Here is a 23,927-nt window from a genome sequence, read left to right on the forward strand (position 1 = left end):
ACATGTTCTACAAGCTCACATAGGTCTATCACTGAGAAAAGCATCAAGGATGTAAACACGCTAAGGCTATAGCCCATGACCACAACAGGTCAATGATCTGTTTGGTACTTAAACTACTTAGTTACATTGCTAATACCCGGTCTTGTATTTAACACTTACAACATTTAAAAAAAAAATGTGTATGGCTTCCCGTCTAAACGGAAGTGCACGTTCTTTGAGGATAGACCCTGTGTATTAAAGCATTGGTATAGATCATCTAAAATTTCTCTTAGGAACATCCAGCAGGAATTGAATAACTCCTTTGCTGTAAAGAAAACTGGATAGAGTTTGCAGTCTTGGAATAATAAGAAACTGTGTAGATGGATTTTCTTTTTTTCTCCCCTCTGACACACTAGAATGTAAATATAGCACTTCGACAGCTTTTGCCTTTGATCACATTATGAGATCTTTTCTTTCCAAGTCATCCTTATACGCACTTTGAATTTATTTCTTCTTATACTTCCATGTACGCTGCATGTTGTCTGGTGTGAAGACTGTGGCTTGTGTTTAATGTTCCTTTCTACGGGCTTAAAAAATTTTTTTTTTACATTTATTTATTTTTGAGAGACAGAGAGAGACAGAGCATGAGCAGGCGAGGGCAGAGAGAGAGGGAGACACAGAATCCGAAGCAGGCTCCATCCAGGCTCTGAGCTGTCAGCGCAGAGCCTGACGCAGGGCTCAAATTCATGAACCGTGAGATCATGACCTGAGCTGAAGTCAGAGGCTTAACCGACTGAGCCACCCAGGTGCCCCTCTACAATTTTTTTTTAAGTTTATTTATTTATTTTGAGAGAGAGATAGAGAGAGAGAGGAAGAGAGAGAGTGTGTACCAGGGAGGGGCAGAGAGGGAGAAAGAATCCCAAGTAGACAGAGCCTGATGTGAGGCTTGATCCCAGGAACTGAGATCATGACCCGAGCCAAAATCAAGAGCCGGACGTGTAACTGACTGAGCCACCCAGGAGCCCCTACGATGTTTTTATTCTAACGAGCTCTTTCATTTCTCTTGGAATGTAACTGAATTTCTCCATGTTATGGAATTATGTCTAAAACCCTCTTTTATTTAAAAAGTATCACCTACTAACACCAAACTTGGATTTTTATGAAATCAATCACCTTTATTACTTTATCTGATTACTCCAGTTTTCTAGAGCTGCTCTTTTGTTACAAGTTTTTATAGTCACCCCATAATATTTTTTAATTTTTGATTCCCATCTCCTGATACTGTTTGTGTGTTTGTCTTCAACAGGATTCTGTGAGGGGCGCCTTGGTGGCTCAGTCGGTTAAGTGTCTGACTTCGGCTCAGGTCATGATCTCATGGTTCTTGAGTTTGCGCCTGGCATCGGGCTCACTGCTGACAGTGTGGAGCCTGCTTGGGATTCTTGCCTGCTTTGGAATCTCCCTCTCCCTCTCTTTCTCTCTCTCCCCCTGCCCCTCCCTTGCTCATACTCATTCTCTCTCTCTCTCTTAAAAATAAATAAACATTAAAAAAATTTTTTAAAGTGGGATTCTGTGATATATTTTGATGATTTGATCAATTGTTGGGTAGCATTTTATTTCTTTTGTATATGGCGTAACACCTATATTTACTTCCCAAATGTTTCTTTTCTAATGTTTATTTATTTTTGAGACAGAGAGTGACAGAGTGTGAGCAGGGAGGGGCAGAGAGAGAGGGACACACAGGATCTGAAGTAGGCTCCAGGCCCTGAGCTGTTAGCACAGAACCTGATGCAGGGTTCGAACTCACAAACTGTGAGATCATGACCTGAGCCGAAATTGGACGCTTAACCGACTGAGCCACCCAAGTGCCCCCAAATGTTTCTTTTTTTGTTTTGTTTTCTTTTGTTCCTAATTTGGATTTTCTTTTCTCTTTGGTTCAAAGGTTCCTCTGAGAACTTAATCATTTTTTTATGCACTGCTTTTATTTGGGTCACTTCTGAAAACTTTCTAATCCAATTTCATATAATGAGGTATAATCTTGCTAGAGAACTATTAGATTTACCACTTCCCCCTAATGTGCCTTTTTGAGACTGATTGCAGGACTTCCCACAAGCTGGGCGAAGTGCCCCAGGGTGTAAGATAGGTGCATATGCCCTCAGGGACCTGTGTGGTTTGGGGGGGGGGGCAATCCCCAGGGGCGGGTGTGCCTGAGCCCGGTCTGGTGCTGAGCTCTCCCTGGCTGCAAGCATGCTGGGGACACCTGGCCTTGCGACACTCTGAGCACAGCCAAGGTGGGCTCTGACACCTGGACATCAAGTTCAGTGCCCAGCCCCTGAGTGGGCTGCTGCCCACGTGGACAAGGGGCTGGGAGCTGATGGAGGGACAACTGGTGACACAGGTTGCCAAGGGACATGATATAGAATTGGGCTGGGAGGTCCTGGGGGTGAGGACAGCTGTCTGTGGCAGGCCCATGTCTCTGTGTTCACCCAAAGCAGATACTTCTGTCCAGTACTGCCCTGCAACCCAGACGGTAGGACCCTGGCCTTGACCTTGTGCATCACCGTCTTGCTCCTCAGAGTTTAGTCAGCATCAGCATCAGCCTCACCTGGAAGCATATCAGAAACGCCAAAGCTCAGGCCCACCTCAGCCCTTCTGAATCAGAATCTGTATTTTAACAGGTGCATCCATGTTAGTGTTGGAGAAGTGCTGTATCTGTGTCCACTCTGGACTTCCTCTGGCCATGACCCTCTGCATGGGAATTGCCCAAAGGGAGTTGGGTTTCTTCTAGACCAGGCTTCATCTCTGCAGGTCCCTAGAATCTCTCACCAAAGGTCTGCTCACTTCTAGGGCTTATGTGGTGGCTTCACCAGATGCATCCTTAGGTGTCCCTGGGACCCCATGGCTGGCCAAGGGACAGCTGTGACACAGTGGGGAGGGGGTGTGTTAGACTTCCACAGGGAGTGTCTACATGAATGGTCCCAGAGCAAGGCCCCTGGAAAGACGGGGAAGAGCCAGGGATGGGAAGGGGGTGGGCCCTGGGCCTCCAACTGCACTTTTTCTCCTGGTTCCACAGATAAACTCAAGCCCACTTTGGCCCATTTATGACTGACGTGCCCTTTTAGTGGGGTCCAAACTATGTGCAGGGTGATGGCTATAAAAGAATATATGTTTTATACAAACTTAATATACTTGATACTAAAAAGTTAGGTTGGATTCCAAAATCATTTGCCTTACCTTAAGAAACTTCAACATAACATTCATCAGTGAAAGAAAGTAATAGCTGTTAGATACTTCAAACATAATGTCAGTTACAGGAAACCCTTGAATGGCTATAAAATAGGTTTCAAATTTTCTATCACCTACTTGTTCTTACAAAGCATCACACAGACAGTGGCTGTCAAGATTTTAGACAGATACCGATCAAGAATTAGAGGTCACTGTTTCTAACATGATACCTGATAAAGAAAAGCTGCATGTAAATTTACACTTCTCATGAGAAACACTTAAAAGTATTTTATTTGAAAATTCGATATAAATTCAATAGTTAGTATTGTCCCCAATACTTTTTATTTTCTCTTCTTTCAAGTACTAAGAATATATATTGAATTCTTTTTCTGTAAAATTCCATAGAGATGCTCTCAAATCCTGTCTAATTCACCCAAGTACCATACAAACATTATGTATGCCTAATAAAGTAAAGAAAGGTGAGAAACGTGTATCTAGCTAGCCAGAGCTGACTGAGAAAAGATAAAGTTCCCAGAACAGACGAGGTGAAGAAAGATACTCCCTCATATTACACGCAATATGTCTTTGGATCACAAATGTCTATTATTCCTGACTTTTATTAGAAATACATCCTTTAATAAAGTAGATTTCCTTCCTTCGTACAATTTGAAAAAAGCCAGATATTTTTTCCCCTCAACAGATCAGCTTCAGAATTTTTTTAACGTTTTCCTAACATATAATTATCATCTTCCAAAGACCCAAAAGTGTTGTCAATGTGACTGAAATCAGAATGTAAATATTTTATAAACAGCTGTCAAATCTCAATTGGCAGAAAACAAAAAGCCCCCGAATTGCTGTAATCGACCCACGAGGCTACATCATTTAATTGACAGATAAGACATTTTTCTAGTTTCCATTTTCCCATCAGCATTTTAATACGTTACCACGGTATGCCATCCTGGAGAGTCACTGTGACAATTTACTTGAAGATGGAATAAATTCTGAAATGCTCTCAGGGAGATGCCTAGCGCAGTAACCGAATTCTGCTTCATGGAACATTCTTCACACTCAGTGTATTTGGAATGGCTGTTACTAACACGGACTAAATATTGGCATCAAGGGAATGTTATCCTGCCCATTTTAAAAAAAAAAGGCAAAATGCTCTTAGCAGTTCAATAATTTATTATTTCATTCTTTTGGGCCTTCATTCAACAAACAGTTCTGATCGTCCACATGTCAGGCTTAGCTAATAAATCTTTGTAAGATCCAAAGAACTGGCCTCCGCCACCCATCACCACAGATCAGAAATACTGCTCGTAAAAATATCTGAAGCGATCCCTCCCAAAGATTTACTGTTCTTTCCTTGTGCCCTGCTGTCTGTCCCTCTCCCCAGAATTCTTTTTTCATCTTTACTTTTATTTTTTTTTTCCTTCCTTCCTAAGCAATAAACTCTTCGGGGACATCTGTAAGCACTGGGGGGGGGATATTTGATCTACGGCATTTTCTGCCTCAACATTCATTCATTCGCTAAATATTTACTAAGCTTCTTGCAGGGACCGGGCATCCTTGTAGGCACTGTGGGCTTTGGCAAGGAAGGAACAGATAAGGCCCTGCCCTCACCGAGCTTAGATCACACTATGGCAAGAGATAATAAACCATAAACAAACATGGCTGAATTCTTCACGTCTGGCCTAAACCCCTTATTTTTCACGTCTCTCCTAGATCCCCTAAGTTCTATGCGTACGTAGTTTTTGCCATACATGGGTATTTTCGTATGCTTCACAAAATAAAATTTCTAGTTTTTAAAAGGAATTCAATTTGGGTACCTGGGCTGGCGCTCATATCCAGAGAGTGGTCAGGGAAGGTTGAAGCAGCTGAGATCCGAATTGGAAGGAGCAGGGACACACAATGCAAGCCAGGGGACGATACTGCCAGGGCCCCCGGGGGTGTCGGGGGAAAGAACACAAAGACACATTCAAGGAACAGTGAAAACGACACTTGCTGGCGTTGGGAAGCAAGGAGTCAAGTACAGGTAGAAACCGGATCGTATGGGATGTATAGGTCATTGTTGGGCACCGGGGGTTTTGCTCTTAATGTAGAGGAAGGAGTTGAAGGGTTTGCAACAGGTCTCCAGCAGGAGAGTAATGAGACGTGCTCCGGGCTCCCCAGCCTCCTGGAAGCCAGGAGACCATCGGGAAGCTCACACAGTTGTCCAGGAAAGACAGAATGATGACCTAGGGCAGGGTCGTGACAGAAGAGACACAAAGAAATGAAGAGATTCAGGATCTATTTGAAAGAAAGGAAAGGAAAAGGGAAAGTACTGAGAAATCGTAGCTTCAGTGGCCAAAAGGAAAGTTTGACTTTAGTAGATGCAGCGTTTCCCTGCCTTAGCAAAGGAGATCTGACAAAGAAAGCTATTATTTTACACGAAGAGAATATCAGAATATCTAGCACCCTCCATTTACAAATAAAGAACAAAGGTCCAGAGAGGTGAGCTGGCGTTTTTCAAGCCTTGGAAGAGTTGGCTGTCACCTGCACTGCCCCCCTCGTATTTTCCAGCCCAGAGACTTTTCCATTACAAGCACCTCCTTCCCTGACTCAGCTCAGTACCTTATTCAATATCGTGCATGACTTTCTTTGGAAAGGAGTTCTGTATATAATTTATCTTTTACCTGCATTTTCCCCCGATCCCAACAAGTGCGAGTAAAGGAACAGAGATTGTTGGAAGGAGAATATTTCATATTTGGACCATAGGTTAAAAGCTGAATTGTGGTGGCCTTATTGAGACCATGAGTTCTAAACTTTTACTGCCAAAAAATACCCCCCAAAAACAAAAAAAAAACCCACCTTGGAATTAATATTTCCTTCACTTGCTTTCACAGGCAATTCCAATCAAATCTGATCCCCCCAAATTAGAATTTTCTCTCTTCTTTTTTTTTTTTTTTAATGTGGAATAGCCTAAGTTCACTTGGTTTTATAAGTGGATAATCCAGTGGAAATTCTGGCATATCAAAGAGCAAGCATTCAAAGGGGTAATGAATCGGCGATGTTGCTGACTAGCCAGCAGATGTGAATACCGAAAGCACAGGCTCCTGGCATATGCTGTTAGGATAGGCATCAGGGTAACAGAGGACAGGGAAGGGCACCGGAAGGTCCAGCTCAAACCTCAACCTTAACACTCAGTGTGTGAGTTTCCCCATCTGTAGATGGGGATAATAACACTTACCCTGACTGCACACTACTGCCAAGATTAAAGACAGGCATGTCTAGCACAACCCCCGGGTACGAACGCCCGTGAATCAGTGCTGTCTGGACTGGGCTCTGAGTGTCAAGAGATCTAGAGAATCAGGGATTTATCGGAGTCATCCCACAGGAGAGCTGATGGTAGGCTCACCGGAGGGCAAGAATGTCATCAAGGAGTCAAGTTCATTTTACCTTCCTGCTCTAACATCTCTGGCTGTGGCTTTCGTCCTTGGGATCTCAAGATGGGGGGGGGGGGGGGTTGTGCTGTGTATCAGGCATGTTCTTTCCTTTCTGTATTTTATGATGTTTTGAGATCTTAAAACCTTGCTGCTGAGGGAGAGCATGCCTCTGTCAAGGCTAGCCAGTTCTTTTCATTTATTTTTATTTTCTAATTTTTTTGAAATAATTTATTGTCAAGTTAGCTAAGATACAGTGTATACAGTGTGCTCTTGGCTTCAGGAGTAGATTCCTAGGTTTCATCGCTTGCCTACAACTCCCAGCGCTCATGCCAACAAGAGGGCTACCCAGTTCTTAGAGACAGCAAAGGGCGTGGCCCAGAGCACATCTTTCGTGTGTAAACCAAGCAACCCTAGATCCACAGTCTCAGTTCTCCTCTAACTCACACACCAAGCCAGTGTTTCCTCAGCCCTAAGTCACCCAGCGGCCAGGGACCACCCTTACAGCCCAGAGCCCCTCACACGGTTTTAACTGGCCAATCCTCAACCGTATGCCCCACACTGCACAGCTGTTCCCACAGACACTCCCAGGAAAGACTGCTGACTCAAACTCTCTCCTCTTCCCGTCTTCTGCCTCTTGACCAAACCCGGTGCTTCCTCAGGTGGCCTGGTGGCACAGAGTGGCCCTTCTCTCGGCATATGTATGGAAGAAATTCTCCTTTCAATGGCATTGACCTCTCCATGTCAACACTCAGTCACCTCCACAAATTAAAATCCGCGGCTACAAATGTTAGAACAGCTTTACAGGTAAGAAGATGAAGTAATAACAATATTCCCAAAATATTCTGCTCTTGAAGCTCTGATTTTTTAAGTCAAGAAGGGAATGAGTGCAGGAAGGGAATAAATTCAGGAAGAGAAGTCCTCCCTGGGGCCCACCATCCAGGGTCATTAGTGAGAACCAGGTTACGTGGCCTCAGTAAAGGAGTCTGGGAATGTGACGGTATTTAAACAAGGCATTTCACTGCCTTTCAAAATACCAGGATGATGATGATGACGATTTTTGGAAGGAAGAAGGGAGAAGGGATATTGACTAGGGCAATAACACTGTCTGCTGAATAGAGAAGGTATTAACAATAACATTGAGAGGAAATGGAGCTTTTTCACAACGTTGCTCTGTCTTTATATTCACTATCAGATTTTGTATGGCGTTTTATATAAGGTGATATCAATCAAGGGATAATATGTAAGCTTCTGTAAATTAGACAAGCTATAAAATTTTATAGATGCTAAAAATTCAAACATTTGGCACTAATTTCCAATAACCACGTCTTGCTACACTTAAGAAACAAATGAGTATTTGAAAGAAAACAACATTTCATATTTTAACCGACATGCTTTCATTGTAATTTTGAATATTATGAGCAAAAAGCCAAAAAAAAGTATCTGTATTAAGACAAAAATCAAGCACGACTGTGTTATCTATGTTGAGATGCACAGAGAGCAATTATAAATCATACTTGAAAACACCAACTTAGAAATTCCTATTCCTCATTAATCTGTTTCACTGATCAAGCCATACATCCCTTTTTTTTTTTTAAACCAAAGAACTCAACCCAGAAAAAGATCTTACCTCATAGTACCTCAGTAGAAGTTCTGAATGTCGTTTATTTGGCCTCTGACCAGAACACAGTTGCTAGAAGAGAATTAAGAAAATAAGGTTAACATAGAGCCCCGGGATGAAAAAAATCAATAGGTTAAACAAAAGATTTGAGGCAATGTACGAAAATTATAGAACTTTCTAGGGAATGTGATCCTAGTACTGAACCACCGCATATCACTGATGAGGATACAGGTGGTCAGAGAGTTAAGATCCCTGTCATTGGCAGAAGAAACACATCTATCGACTTTCTACAAAAGGATCTTTGTATAGTTCCCCTCCTCATACCCATCAAAGCCCCCGTCAGAGTGAAGGGACACAAAGGGAGAAGAACAGAAAACAAAAGATACTGCACATCCCTTCATTTTACAAGTTAGTGATGGTACCCTTCTTTGTTAGCAAAGGGTTAACAAATGGTACCCTCCTTCGTTAGCAAGTGGGTTAATACCTTCTACCTTCCTCAGAAGCTTTGGTCCGCTACCTTCTCCAAACACGATGGACACATATACACGCAGTTAACTCCTGCTTAGCCCCCTTTTCACATTGGGAGAGAGTCAAATCTTAACATCCCCCAACCCCGTTTCAGACACTGACATTCACATTTTTTTTTAAAGTATATTTATTTATTGTGAGACACAGAGAGAGTGCAAGTGGGGGAGGGGCAGAGAGAAAGGGAGAGAGAGAGAATTCCAAGCAGGCTTCAAACTTTCAGTGCAGAGCCTGATGCGGGGCTCAAACTCACAAACCGTGAGATCATGACTTGGGCCGAAATCAAGAGTCAGACACTCAACTAACCGAGTCACTCAGGCACCCTTGACATTCATATATTTAAAGTGCATAGAGCCTGACATTTAGGCTAGAACCTTAGGAAAGCTTTTAGAAGGTCGCCTAGAGAAAGAAAAAGAGACACCACGTTCCACGGGGAGAGAGTGAGGGAAGCGTGCTCCTGTGAAGGACGTCACGGACAACACAGGGTCGGGAGGGAACCATAGGTGCTATGGCAGAATTGGGGGTGGGGACTGACAAGATGTGGCTGGATTTTTAAAAGGAGAACCTTGCAGTTTCCTGAGAGGTGACGGTGAGGTCAGACCATAGGAGGGGAAGAGGCCGTGAGGTGAGAGGGTGAGGGTTCCCAGGGTGCGCAGGACGAGAGGAGCTCAGGGCAGCCTCTGAGAATGTGGTCTGCAAGATAAGCCCGGAGACAGAAAGAAATACTTCATTCATAATGAAAAATAGATGCGTGTTTTGTGTGTATCTTTTGTTGAAAGTATCGATCTGCAGAAGATTGGGAAAAAGGAAAAGAAAGAAAAGTCACCGGTGCTGCCTCAGTCTGAGAAGCATTATCCTAGAGAACATTCCTCCTTTGCTGTCTCATTCTCCTTGAGGGCCTCTCACTCTGCTATTGCCTGCACTGGCGGAGCTCTCAATCAAGGGACCTCTCCCACTCTGGGAAAAGGGTCCCGGACCCAGTGAAGCCTCACACGGTTCCTCTCCCTGCAGCCCCAGCAGAGGAGGGCATCCTCGGGAAGGAACAGCTGAAGCTGATCATCTCCTGAGAGCATGGGTAAACTGAGGCTGTGGCTGTGAGTGAACAGAGGTCACTTGAATCCAGGCTCTCTGGCCTTTTCCACCTATGGCCTTGCTTCTGGTAGATCCCAGCATCTCCTCAGGAAATAATACATGTATTATGGCACTTCACGGGAATGTGCGACAGCATTAACACTCCTGTTGTAACTAGAGGAAGTGCTAGGAAAAGCATCAAATAGCATGTCAGTGGGAGGATACAGACATTTCTCTCTGGTCTCTAACAAACTGGATGTTTTCTGCCAGGTGGGGCATGCCAGGGAGCCTAGACTTCATCTTTCACCGTTGATTCCTTATAGAATCTAGGGAACCCAAGGGCAAGTGGATCTCACTGAGGCCCGTGTCAGTCCTGTCACTGTAACCTGCAAAGTCCCCCACGCACAGTAATTGCTCAATACGTATTTGTCATATGGATTTTATCATTAAAATGAACGGTTTTCCAGAACACAGTTGAAGCAGAAGTAGAAGTCCTAACATGCCTATGTATTAGGATTATGATCACTTGAATATGTAAATACGTATCTCAATAAAATAAAATTAAGTCACACATTTAATGATAAAATAAACACTATCCAGTCATTCAAGTGTCTGCTAATAAAAATATCTCATTCACTACATGAATCAGAGAACAATAACTGAGACTGAATACCTTGAAGAATCTCTAAGTTTCTCTAATGTTAGACTCGGCAAAGCACTCATTGTGAGAACCAGTGAGAGAACTGGCTTCCATCATAACTTCAAATTACTTCTATCGCAAATTAACTGCACATGACATTCATTGAGGGTGAGCGTCAGCTCTCCGAGTATAGATGACAAGCTCTACCAAATCCCAGTAGACACGGCTCAAAGGGTTACATGATGAAAATATGATTGGCGATTCCAGAGATTGTTGTCGTAATCTTGCAGTAGGCCAAATAAAGAGGAACACAAAGCCAGACACAGAATAATAATTAAGGAACCACAGATGAGAAGATTCTTTCAATAGGCCAACAAAACATTACTTTTAGGATGTGTAGGCTCTTTTGTTAGTGTCTTTAATGTTTCTTTGTGTCGTATCAGTGGGTATTTACAGAGGTCATGAGATAGCAACAAGGTGGCAGGTCTGGACTTTTAGTATAACCATCTGAACGGTCCCATTTCCTTCAATCTTTTCCAAAAACTCACATTATTTGCCTACTTCCTAATTATTGTGAGCATGCATATTGCTCTGATCTCCTGGGAGACACAGAACACTTGAGCAGATGTTTTGCAATCTAAGTGAGTGATAACTGAACCCACAGCCATCTGATGTTTAAAATTTTTTTTAGTTTATTTATTTATTTTGAGAGAGAGAGAGCACGAGAGCAAGCAGGGGAGGGACAGAGAGAGGGAGACAGAGAGGACCCCAAGCAGGCTCCGTGCTGTCAGCACACAGCCCGACGCGGGGCTCAAACTCATCAACTGTGAGATCATGACCTGAACCAAAATCAAAAGTCATATGTTTAACCGACTGAGCCACCCAGGTGCCCCACAGCTATCTGATTTAGACAGCATCATACCTGCTCACAGCTCTGAAATAAATAAGCTTAATTAACTAATTTAACTTCTGGTATTCAGCTGAAATTAGATCCCAGCCTCTTCGGAAAGATCTAGAATATTCTCCTTTTTAATTTCATGATACAGCTTTAGTTTTTAACTTGCTTATCAAAGACCAAAATAACACGTGTTTTGACAAAGTTGTGTCTGACAGCCTGCTTTATGGGAATAGGATAAATATGGTTCTAAAAATGTATATATTATGCTAAGTCTGGTTTGCATTAAGTTCTTATCTAAACACAGGATTCACTAAGTATCTGCATTCATTCAGATGTTGTGTTGGACCCTCACTAGTTCCTTTCAAAGTCTGTCTTCTCATTTTTAAGCCAGCCTATCCAGAAAAAGGAAAGACAGATAATTAAAACATGAAATTGTTCTTATGAATGAAATGATTCATTCTTTTGTTACTCTTCCCAATTTGCAGATGAGGCTTGGGGATCAAATCACGGTCTCAGAGTTGTCCTGTGAGTGGTGGGTACAGCTGCTGTCCAAGCTTGGCTCCTTTGCATTTCCAGTCGCACATAGTTGTAGCGGTAACCACAACAGCGACAAGTATCTACGAACGCTCACCATGTTGCAGGTGCCATTCCGAGCCCTTTTTTTTTTTTTAACGTTTATTTATTTTTGAGACAGAGAGAGACAGAGCATGAACGGGGGAGGGGCAGAGAGAGAGGGAGACACAGAATTGGAAGCAGGCTCCAGGCTCTGAGCCATCAGCCCAGAGCCCTACGCGGGGCTCAAACTCACAGACTGTGAGATCGTGACCGGAGCTGAAGTCGGATGCTTAACCGACTGAGCCACCCAGGCGCCCCCCGAGCCCTTTGTATACACCCGGTCATTTAATCACCACAGCCCTAACTATTGTCTACATTTCATAGATAAAGAAACAGCTACTTGTTTGCTCTGTGTTGGGGCACCACAGCTCCACAGGGATCATTGAGACCAAATTTGGCGTTGCTTCATCTTTTTCCATTTACCATTCCCCTTCTCTGTCCTTTCCTTCTTATTTTACTTCATCCAAGACATACAATTAACACCACTCTCGGTTTGAATGGGTAGAGCCGCAGCAGGTCCAGCAATATCCAAAACATTTTTGAGATGTTGCTTTGCCTGTGCTGACGGTCAGTGGATCTTGATCCGGGCAGCACCGTGAGAATTTTTAGTGGATCCTGAGCCCTCTAAGATAGATAGGCTCTCCTTTCATATTCCTGAGAACAGAACACTCTGGAAGGGGAGAGGCAGTAAGTGGGAATGGCATTTGGGAGCTGAAGAAAAGCTCCCACTTTGGGGGTTTGCTGTCCAGGAGAGTGTTGCCACACTGCAGTGTCTAAGGAGCCATTGCAAAGCCAAGATGGTGGGCAGTGGGCCCGCTTGATGGGAGACACAGTCTTAGAAGCCTTCAAGACAGGTTCCGTACTCATCATCAGGATGGGAGCAGACTCGGTGGCTCATCCGAGCTGACAAGACCTCAGCCAGTGGCTAGGAACACGGGCAAGGTTTGGTAGTCTGGAGTGAGTGCCCTGGTCATAGTGAAGCAGATCCCTGGGTCCCTAGCCTTCAGAGGTGTGTTGAATTGGGGGGTGGGGTCATCTATTTTAAATAAGAATGAGAAGAGCAAACCAGGATTTGAGGATGATGAACTGTAAACACTGGCTCTACCAAGGCCCATCCTGGACCTCTTGGAGGTCACAGGATTCTCAGAAGCTGCCAACTGGAGAGGACGAGTCTGCTTCTTTACTACTCGGGACCTGGGCACGGCTGAGTCTTGGTGGCTGGCAGTGGTCAATTCTCACGGCTCCCGGAGCCTGAGGTCAGTAGGAGTGGCTACTGAGATTCTTGTAAAGTCTCATTACACCCAGAGTTCTGGAAATTTGAGGCAGCATCAGCAGACAATTGAATGAAGAGAATTTCAGTTGTGGTAGAAAGCGGTAATGGGAGAAGAAAACTCTCCTACGTTCGTGGAAAAGGACCGCCTGCCAGTCCAATTTTCGCAGACCTAATCTCATACCGTTGAGATAAAGGTTGGAGGCTAGATTTGACTAGACGTACAAAACAGTGTGAAGGGTATTACTCAGACTTTACAATTTCACCTTTCTCCGTCTGTACACAGAAAAGTAACAAAAAGGAGCTTCACCAATAATATTAACGCCTGTTGGCTGGCTCCTTCTGTAATTAGATGTGATTCTTGTGTACTTCTTTGTTTCTATGAATTAGAAGAAAATGTCTTTCATATAAACTAACTAGTGTTTCTACGGGGCCCACGAAATGGCTAGAATGTAATAGGCTAACCAGTGCTTTCCCCAGAAGCTATTTTAAAAGCAAAAGAAATAATTCTAAAGAGGCATCATTTCAAGTATCACTTTCAAAAAAGATGTACGTACGTATCTCACATATTATGTTCAATATAAAGACATTTTAACAATGTAATGAAATAATTCATGACCTTCTAAAATTGGACCCTGTAGATTATACCTGCTGGCTGTGGCAAGCTGTTAAATGTCAGTTCAATTTGTTTCTTTTACTAAAAGACACAAAAAACTTAGAAGGGAGAAACTTAGCATAATGTAAAATATACACAAATTTTGTATCCCGTGGTACCCTATGTTTGTTTTTCTCCCTGTTATGGACGAATTTTGTCCCCCTGAAATTCATATGTTGAAGCCTTAAGCCCCAGGTGTGACTGCATTTGGGGATGAAGTCTTTAAGAGGTAATTAAGGTTAAGTAACAAGGTTAAATAATAAGGGGGGGGGGGCGCTAATCCAATAGGATTGGTGTTGAGATAAGAAGAGAAAGAGATACCTCAGCTTGACTGTTCTTCTCTTGCTCACTCTCTCTTTCTGCTTAGGTACAGAGAACACAGCATGTGAGGACACAGTGAGAAAGCCCTGTCAACAACCTAAGGAGAAAGGCCTAACCAGAAACAAGTTCTGCTGGCCTCTTGACCACAGACCCTCAGCCTCCAGAACTGTGAGAGCAGGGGCTCCTGGGTGGCTCAGTCAGTTGAGCATCTGGCTTCGACTCAGATCATGATCTCACAGTTCGTGAGTTCAAGTCCTGCATCAGGCCCTGTGCTGACAGTTCAGAGCCTGGATCCTGCTTCAGATTCTGTGTCTCCTTCTCTCTCTATGCCCCTCTTCCACTCATGCTCTCTCTCTCTCTCTCTCAAAAATAAACATTAAAAGATTTTTAAAAAAGAATAAACAATAAAACACCCCATCTGGGATATGTCGTTATAGCAGCTTGAATAGACTGATACACTTCCATTCAGGTCTCCAGTGAGCAAAAACCTACTGGAGATTATGTCTGGCTTCACCGGTAGTTTTAGCTTTAATTTTTCTTTACAATCATAGAATTCGAGAACTCTGAAGCTGGCAAGAATTAAAGGACAATTTATGGGGTGCCTGGGTGGCGCAGTTGGTTAAGCGTCTGACTTCAGCCAGGTCGCGATCTCGCGGTCCAGGAGTTCGAGCCCCGCGTCAGGCTCTGGGCTGATGGCTCGGAGCCTGGAGCCTGTTTCTGATTCTGTGTCTCCCTCTCTCTCTGCCCCTCCCCCATTCATGCTCTGTCTCTCTCTGTCCCAAAAATGAATAAACGTTGAAAAAAAAATTAAAAAAAAAAAAAGAATTAAAGGACAATTTAGAGCGAAACTTCCCATTTTTGAATTTTGTCCTTTGGTCACAAGTGGTGGATTTAAAATGAAATTTGAACTCTATGTGGAGTATGTATGATGACAAAACGAAATATCTTCCTCTGCTAGCATCTTTCAGGAGAAGGATAAAAAAAGAAAGTTTAAACATCAGTTCCTCTTTTAACATAATTAATTTGAAGCCAATGCACCACATTGAATATTATGTGTGGCCTATATCTGAATTAAAGAGTGAAAGAGTCATTTATCACATGTGATTCATGATTATTTTCATCTGTTTTTCAAAATATTTATTTATTTTTGGGAGAGTGAAAGCTGGGGAGAGGCAGAGAGAAGGGGACAGAGGATCAGAAGGGGACTCTGTGCTGACAAGCTGACAGCAGTGAGGTGGATGTGGGGCTTGAACTCACAAACCATGAGATTATGACCTGAGTCAAAGTCAGATGCTCAACCAAGTGAGCCACCAGGTGCCCCTCAACATAGTTCTAAAACTTGTGAGGTAGGTTGGTCGAAAAGTAGTTAATCTGTATTGCTGGTAGAAATGAGGTGAGAAGGGGGCTCCTGGGTGGTTCAGTCAGTTAAGCGTCTGACTTCGGCTCCGGTCATGATCTCACGGTTCATGAGTTTGAGCCCTGCATCGGGCTCTGTGCTGACAGCTCAGAGCCTGGAGCCTGCTTTGGATTCTGTGTCTCCCTCTCTCTCTCTGCCCCTCCCCTGTTCATGCTCTGTCTCTCTCTGTCTCAAAAATAAATAAAACATTAAAAAAAAAAAAAAAGAAATGAGGTGGGAAGGAAAAAGAGCCATGGGTTTGTACATTTCCACTTTTCCTTTTATACAGAAAAACTATTATTTTCCACCTTTTTTTTTATTTGAGAGAGAGGGAGAGTGACGAGCAAGAAAAGGGGGCAGAGGGAGCGGGAAAGAGAATCCCAGGTAGGTTCCATGCTCAGTGTAGAGTCCGAGGCAAAGCTCGATCCCATGACCCTGGGATCATGACCTGAGCTAAAATCAAGAGTCAGATGCTCAACTGACTGAGACACACAGGCGCCCCAGTTTTCCGCCTTTGTATCCCCATTGGATATAGAGGTATTTATGAGTCGAGACATGTATTTATGGATAAGCCTAGGACAATAACCTATCTATAATTCCAAGGAGTCTATGGAAATTGAGTGGGAAGAATAAGGTGGGGGCAGGAGGTAGTTTTGTTCACCTGGGTTCCACCATTAACTTTTTGTTCTGGAGCCTTCATCTCGGTCAGCCCAAATTCCAGGTAACCTAACCTCTTAGAAACAGAATTCAATGGCCACTCATGCACAATAACACATAACAAAATGTTGTCTATTTTGTATTTATAAAGTCATAAAGTTCATTTAATAAACCAAAATATACTAGTTACATAAAGAGAAAAAAAAATCAATAAATTTGTCTTTCCCTCATTTTCACTCCCAAATTCAATCCCTTGAATTTACTAGTTTGATGTTTGTTGTTCCCTGTGTCTTGTCTTGTCATTCTGTACTATTACTCTAACATTCATGTTACAAAGCATATGCTGTTCTCAGCAATATTCCTCATCAGTGGGTCTAGGTCTAACTCATGCTTTGTAAGAGCTGGTGAACCCACCTCGGCACAAAGTGCCATAATTTATTCAATCCTTTTACTGTTCAAGGAATTAGGATTGTTTCCTTTTTTTCTATTAAAAACAATTTAGCAATAACCATCCTTGTGTATATGTATGTTCATTTTGGTAGTTATATATTCTTAAAGCTATAATTTGTGGATCATACGGTCTTCACGTTTTATGTTTAAGTCAATCATGTCAGTTCCTTATCAAAAAGGTTGTAGCAGTTTTGTTTCCCGCTTCCCATAATTGTGTATTTATCTCTCTCTATCTTTTGATCAATCAGTAAATCTATCTTATTTTTGGCAAGAAAATCAGTGTCCTCAGTGTTACCTCTTTATTATCTGTTGGGATTCAGAGATAGTTTTGTTCTAGGGGCACCTTTGGCCAAAGTTCCAATGTGGTGGCATAAGAGGGAGATAATCCTTGGAAAATGTATCTTAGGAAAAACAACAGGAACTACCATTCAGAGATAGAATTTTTGTACTGAGTGAAAACAAGTAAGTGCTCCATTCAGTGAGTTGCTCTGAATGGAAAAAAAACATTCTGATTTAAAAGCCACTGCTATTATTTTCTCCATAAAACTATAATTTTAAAAATGCCTAACCCACCCAATGGTTTCCTGTATTCTCTAAAAGTTCAAAAAAATATATAACAAAGGAAAAGGTCCAGTCTTGAAGTTCCTTAATTTTATAAACAATATTATATCTTTAAAATGCTACCCTTCAGCCAGAAATGACTCAGTTCACATGCCTGGAAATGTTAATCACCCTTTTCTTCAGGTAACCTTTCAGGAGTCCTTACTCAGGTGGCTTATAATTATAGCCCTTAAATCTCAGTCTTTCTCTCTGTCTTTGAAGTTAGGTCATAATACAACTGTAAAAGCCACAAAGGAGTATTTCTTATTTTTGGTCAAACCAGTCTTACAAAGCCTGAGCAAATAATTGTGTTTACCGGGATGAATTTTAAGGGGGAAAATGTACCTAAAGCCTAGATTCTTATAAAGGATATTCTTTGGGGGACTTCCATTAGGCATCTGAGAGACACCCAAAAAGACCACTGGTGAATGTGGAGCCCAAGATTTCTTAGTAGTGGGGCGCCCACACTCACTGACTACACTTTGGAACAGATTTGTGATGAACAATTAGTCATAGTGCCAGCTTAGTTTACCACACCTCAGGTAGATAGACTCCTTAAAACGTAATAATGAAAATAGACTTTGCTCTATGCCTATTATTTGCTTGTTTGGAGAATAGTTTTTTTTCCCCTTTTTTTCCCCCCTTCTTTAGTCTTCATTTCAGTACTCAGGAAGTTTCCATGTTCTTGAGCCCTCGCTGAGTCTGGACTTTGGGCAGGCACTTGATTCAGTGTTTTGGTTTTCTCACCCACAGCCTGAAGTTAAAAGCATGAACTCAGCTCAGAGAAGTGACAAAAGAACTTGTAAGACAGAGAAGGAAATACTACATCCTAATGACAACATGGGCTGTCTTTTGAATAAAGGGAATGTGTGTTCTGTATTCTCTATCACTCTTGTTTTCAACTTCTTTTTTTTATAAGCAGGTGCATTTGATGCAAAAGTAATCTGAAACAAATCCTCTGCAATATGAAGCCTGAGTTCACCTTCAAGTCTGACAGGATCTTCCATGCCTGACGCCCTCTCTGCGCTTCCTCTCTTCCCAACATTCCTGCTTTGTGCTGCTCGCTTCATCTGTGGCTACCATGCTGCCTGTAATTAAAAATCAGCCCTACTTCCTATTCTTGTGTCTCGCTCTTCCACAGGATTGTAGATAAGGACCGCATGCACCAAATGTTCCCTTAAGTCGACACTGCTTCTCAGGTAGACATACAGCTAAGACCAGAGGAAACAGTGAAGTCATGCCTGGTAAGTTCCTAATGGCGACACTTCTCAGAGTATACTACAGCTAAGCCAGATTCCTCAGGGATATGGTTGATTAAACGAGCAAACAAAAGCAGACACTTAACAACTGCAGGCAGAGTCTGAGATTTCTAAATGCTCCTATAAGACACAAGAGAAGCACAATACTTAAGGACACGGTACCTGAAATAGTAATAGCGTGGGGATATAAAAGGGACTATCACAGACTATTCAAATCCAGACACAAAAGGACAAAAGGACCCTCCAGTGGACCGCTACAGTGGTCTTCTTAGCTACAGATTGTTATCCATTTTGTGTGTGTGTGTGTGTGTGTGTGTGTGTGTGTGGCAAGCAAAGGAAATTAGTATTAGTATATACAGCGTACTGTATATAATATACATATAAAAATATAGACCTTTTTTTTTTTTGAGAGAGACCGTATAAGCAGGGGAGGTAGGCAGAGGGAGAGAGAGAAAGAATCTTAAGCAGGCTCCACACTGAGTGTGGAGGCTGATGCAAGGCTCAATCCTACGACCCTGGGATCATGACCTGAGCCAAAATCAAGAGACAGATCAAGCCACCAGGGCACCCCTAAAAAATATAGGCATTTTAACACCACACTGTAGATTCAAATTTTTTGGCACAAAACTATCTAATTTTATAAAATTAACTTGTGCTGGCATTGCTGTAGTGAGCCACCTTACCTGTCTAGATTCTGATACGTGACCAAGAGGATAGTGTTTGGAGTAGACAAAATCAGGCAATCAGAAGACTCTTCACTGGTGTTTACAACCTTTTCTAAGCTGCACCTGACATCTAGGAGCTGCACAGTATTTAAAAAAGAGATCTGGCGCTCAAATAAATTTGGAAATTACTGGGTTAAATACGACATTACCATTATCTTTACAACAGAATCATTCAGAAATTAAAACTGAGGTACACATCATGAATTTCCTAAAGACAGATGCATTCTGATACTTGCTCGTCCAATTTTGTTTGGCCATGTGAAGTTTTCCTAGGAGGACAAGGGCAAATGCTGCATTGCACAGCTCAGGACTCTTTTCTACTTCACTACAGAAAAAGACATCTATTTCTTTTCTAGCCTAGCTTGAAAATGAATTTGCTCTTGAGTCTGGACTGGTATTTTCTCCAAATTCATAGACCCTATAACATCATGAAAAATAAATTTGTCTTTCTGAAAAGAGAATACTGCCTGCTGTGTTACACAACAAAAACTAATTGATTTGGGATAGGAAAAAAATTCAATAACAATATTCAAAATACATATTTTTAAATGCCACGTTTTGAAATGTAACCATGATATTCTAGGATACACTCTTGAAAATCTAATGAGCTCCTGAAACTGTAGTTTGCTAAAATCTCAACCTCTTAAATATTTGGAAAGGTCAATTTTGATGTGATGAATTATAATTTTGGCAATTCCTATTGTACAGCTGTTCTTGGGAAATAGAATACTGTTGGGGGTGCAAGCAACATATTTAATCAGCTCCCCTGGAGCTTTTCTTGTTAAATATCTTTCAGAGAATGCTCAAGTGTTCTGAGTTAGTATGCCTTTTCCCTACTGGATTGAACAGTATCTTTGGTAGGTAAAAGGTTAACACATACCGCCTTCTCATAACCAAGGCTATATTCTTGTCTTTCCAGATCAGAAGCAGCCTGAAGGATCCCCAGAGTCACAACGGTGATGCTTCAAGACTCAGGGAGTTCTTTCATTAGAAAGAAGTGTCATTTCTCCCCAGGGAGCTGGGCAATGGGAGGAGCTTATTCCTGACTGATGGCTGATGGCATGAAGGCATTTGTATTTTTCCCTAGAGAGGGCCATCTCGAGTTCACAGAGATGGTTTCCTTCTAGTAAAACCCATTTTATTGAGATCGCCCCCCCAAAACGTGAGCAAGATGGGGGGAGAAGAAAACAATTAGACTGAAATAAAACTACGAGTAATTAAAAAAAAAACCCATGAGAATTATTAAGAAATAGTCAACCAACCCTGTGTGTTAACTACACAGGAATTAAAATAATAATTTTTAAAAAGACAAAAAAAAAGAAATAGTCAACCAAATAATAACTCTTGAAAAAATATATCAACTTTTCCCATATTATGAAGACTAGACAGAAGTGAATACTTTTCAAGCTAATAGAAGGGTATTTTTATTTGAATCTAATATCTTTGTATTCCATTTTGCTTTTCAAAATTCTGTTGATCCTATTATATCTGAGATATTCAGTACGTTGAAAAAGATGACATGAATTTTTGGCAATTAAGTAGTCAACTAGGGATTTAAAAATACTCTATATGTCAATGCTTCCGTAATCCATGAAATCATCTCCACCTTTGCATGAATTAAAGCACAGTTTTCCTTCAACCACATGGAGTGCCAGCCATTCTGGGAGAGCACAGGTTTTGCTGGATGAGGGAAAAACTGGACATTTTGACTGCCTGTGGTAGACAAGAGGAGTCACTGGGAATCTGGGGTACAGCAAAAGACAAGACATTAAAACTTAGGTTCAGGATTTATTTTTCTCAAGCCCAGTGTGAGCCTATTCGGTGCATAAGCATTAACATTATAACCATTATTTCTGTGTCTTCCTAGCAGGACTCGACAACCCATCTCCCACATATACAACGTGATGAATCCTTAATTTGGATTTTTATTTGTTTGTTTTTTGATTTGAGAGAGAGAGAGAGAGAGCGAGAGAGAGCGAGCGAACATGGGCAACGGAAGGGGCAGAGGCTTCATCTCATGAGCCATGAGATCATAACTTGAGCCAAAATCGACAGTTGGATGCTCAACCGACTGAACCCCCCAGGCCCCACCTTGGATTTTTATTTGAAATTTCACATTATAGAGAATACTGTTGTCTTGTATCTTTTGGTTATTCATTCTAATAATGTTATCCAATTGATATTTTTATTTGCTTAGTTGTAAGAAATCAGTAAGATTGCACATACTTTTGAAATAATTAGAAACTTGGTCTTTAAGAAAGTACAGGCCAGACACAGAGGTATTGCAGCCACCTTACTCTTCTTTTTCTCTTAAATGAGATACTGCATACTTCTTGATTACTGCTGCCATGACTTTACATTTCTGAATAGTGATTAGTCATTAATGTGGAGAGAGTGGGTCTCATTGCCCGTGTGCATGTATGTGTAAAAGAAAGAGACAGCAATAGAGAGTAAGAAACACCCAAGCAGAAAGACTGACAGAGGGAGAGAGACAGACTGACACACAGACAGATGCACACATACCCAATGACTGACATTTGTTTTGATTCTCTTACGGCCCCTTTAGTTTCATCTCTCTTTACCTACAGATCTTTCATCAACTAACATTACTTGTTTTGAGACCTGTAACTCCTTAGGCTTCAACTTTTTGTGCATGTGCACGAGGCTGACCGTGAATAGTGCTGTATTATGTGGTACCTGAGATTGGGAGAGTTTTAGAATATATAATCTGTGTGATACTCATTTTTCTATAACTACAAACCCTATGTCTAAATATGCATAAAGATATATGTTGTCTTAATTCTACTTAAAAAAAAAATCACAGCACTTTGTTGCTCTGAAATGGCTCGTTCTCCTCCAGCTCACTCGTGGCTCCTTAGCGATGATCAGCAAAGTGGCAGAGCTGGCCTTAAGAATGACGGCGCGTTCAGCCTTTGCTTCCTGTGTGCACAGAGGTGTAATCTGCACCTAGCTTGGCAAAAACTTGTGTTTGATGAGATATCACATCAGCTCTTTGTTGCCTGTCACGTCCTCCTAGCACCACGGGGACAGCCACAGGGAGGATGAGGTGAGGACGCCCCAAGTCACATCGGCCTATTTTGTGCTATGCTTTTAGGGCGCATTCTCCTAGTCTTGAGTTCATGGTCAGGGAAGTGGATTAGCTTAGCCGTATAGCACCTGACGTACTCCAGACGGTCCTCAGGAACTACCTCTAATTCTCATAAAAACTCTATGCCAAGGTGCTCTTATCCTCCCTGCCCCTGAGAAGGGAAAATCAAGGTCTGGAAGGGAAGCTTACTCAAGATGACCCAGGTAGTAAGTGCCAGTGGCCGAGTTTGAAGCCGGACCGTGCGGCTCCATGGCTGGGGCGCTTAACCGCTGTGCTATTCCACACCACTGCCAGCTGACACCACAGGGAAACATTCAGTGGGGACAAAGTTCCATAGTGGATCCGGACACTTAATGTGAGACAACGGGCAGCATTTCCTTAAGTGCATCCTGCAGGAAATGGAAAAAAAAAATGATGGAGAAGGAAAAAATAAAACAACTAGAAATCAAACTGCTTGTGAATGATACCCTGTCAGACCGACATTTCTCAGTATGTAATGAAGAGTGGGGTTGGCAGGCAGTGAGGAATAGGCCGGTTTCTGTTATCGGTGGGTTTGATTGCTTTTTCCTTATCTGTCTGAGGAAGACGGCATGCAATTTATAGAAGAGGGAAAAACATATTTTCTGCTTTAAGGAAGAGTTCTAAATGCAAAACTCAGAAAATGTTGATACCCTTGGTTCATCAGAAGTGGCCATTCAAGACACAAAAATGCTCTCTACAGCTATATGCCAATTAATAAAATCACCTAATAATTAAGCAAGAACTGCTAAATTAGATGTGGTATTATGTCTCGTGACATACTAATTAAAATAAAAATTAAAAATCTGGTCCATGTCTTCTACGAGTCTCCTTTCTAAGAAAGTCAGGGCAGTAGGAATTATGATTATCCCTCTGATATGACAAAACACTCAGATTTATGATTTAAAATAAAGACATGGTGTTTCCATCTCTGAATATCTTTAAGCAGAGAGAGTTTATTGTCAGATTCATGAAGACATGGTAAAGGGAAAGAACCAATTTAGAAACCCATGAGAGCAATCCCACCTCCATGACCCAACGATTAAGTTATTTCACGAATGATTCCATGTGTATAAACTCAATCCTGTAAATTAGAATTTTATAAATTGTACTTAGAATTCTTTAAATCTGTGAGAATTTTCTCTTCATTTTTCATCAACACATTTAATATTGAGAGAGAGAGAGAGAGAGAGAGAGAGAGGTAGGGGCAAAGAGAGAGGGAGAGAGACAATCTCAAGCAGACTCCACACTCAGTGCAGAGCCCCATCAGGGGCTCTATCCCATGACTGTGAGATCACTACATGAGCCAAAATCAAGAGTTGGATGGTTAACCAACTGAGCCACCCAGGCGCCCCAATATCACACACTTCTTAATTATAACCCTTTGACAATAAGTTTTAGTAGACTTGTCTGAATTTGCCATGTTATGAAATTTTGTCTACAGAAATAGTCAATCTTAAATTTTCTCTTGGATGCA

The 23,927-nt window shown here is 41.9% G+C and overlaps 1 protein-coding gene across 3 annotated transcripts in view; it reads right to left on the minus strand.

The window, feature by feature from the left end:
• Window positions 1-23,927, minus strand: part of CHRM3 (cholinergic receptor muscarinic 3) — a 527,319-nt gene that overhangs the window by 283,027 nt on the left and 220,365 nt on the right. For 2 of the 3 annotated variants that reach the window (XM_045437201.1, XM_045437202.1), the window contains exon 3: window positions 8,251-8,313. The exons of the other annotated variant lie outside the window; for it this stretch is intronic. The gene's annotated coding sequence lies outside the window, so the exon portion shown is untranslated. The remainder of the gene's footprint in view (window positions 1-8,250; window positions 8,314-23,927) is intronic. 3 annotated transcript variants of the gene reach the window in all.

Source organism: Leopardus geoffroyi, chromosome D2 (genome assembly GCF_018350155.1).
Source record: "Leopardus geoffroyi isolate Oge1 chromosome D2, O.geoffroyi_Oge1_pat1.0, whole genome shotgun sequence".
Lineage (NCBI taxonomy): Eukaryota > Metazoa > Chordata > Mammalia > Carnivora > Felidae > Leopardus > Leopardus geoffroyi.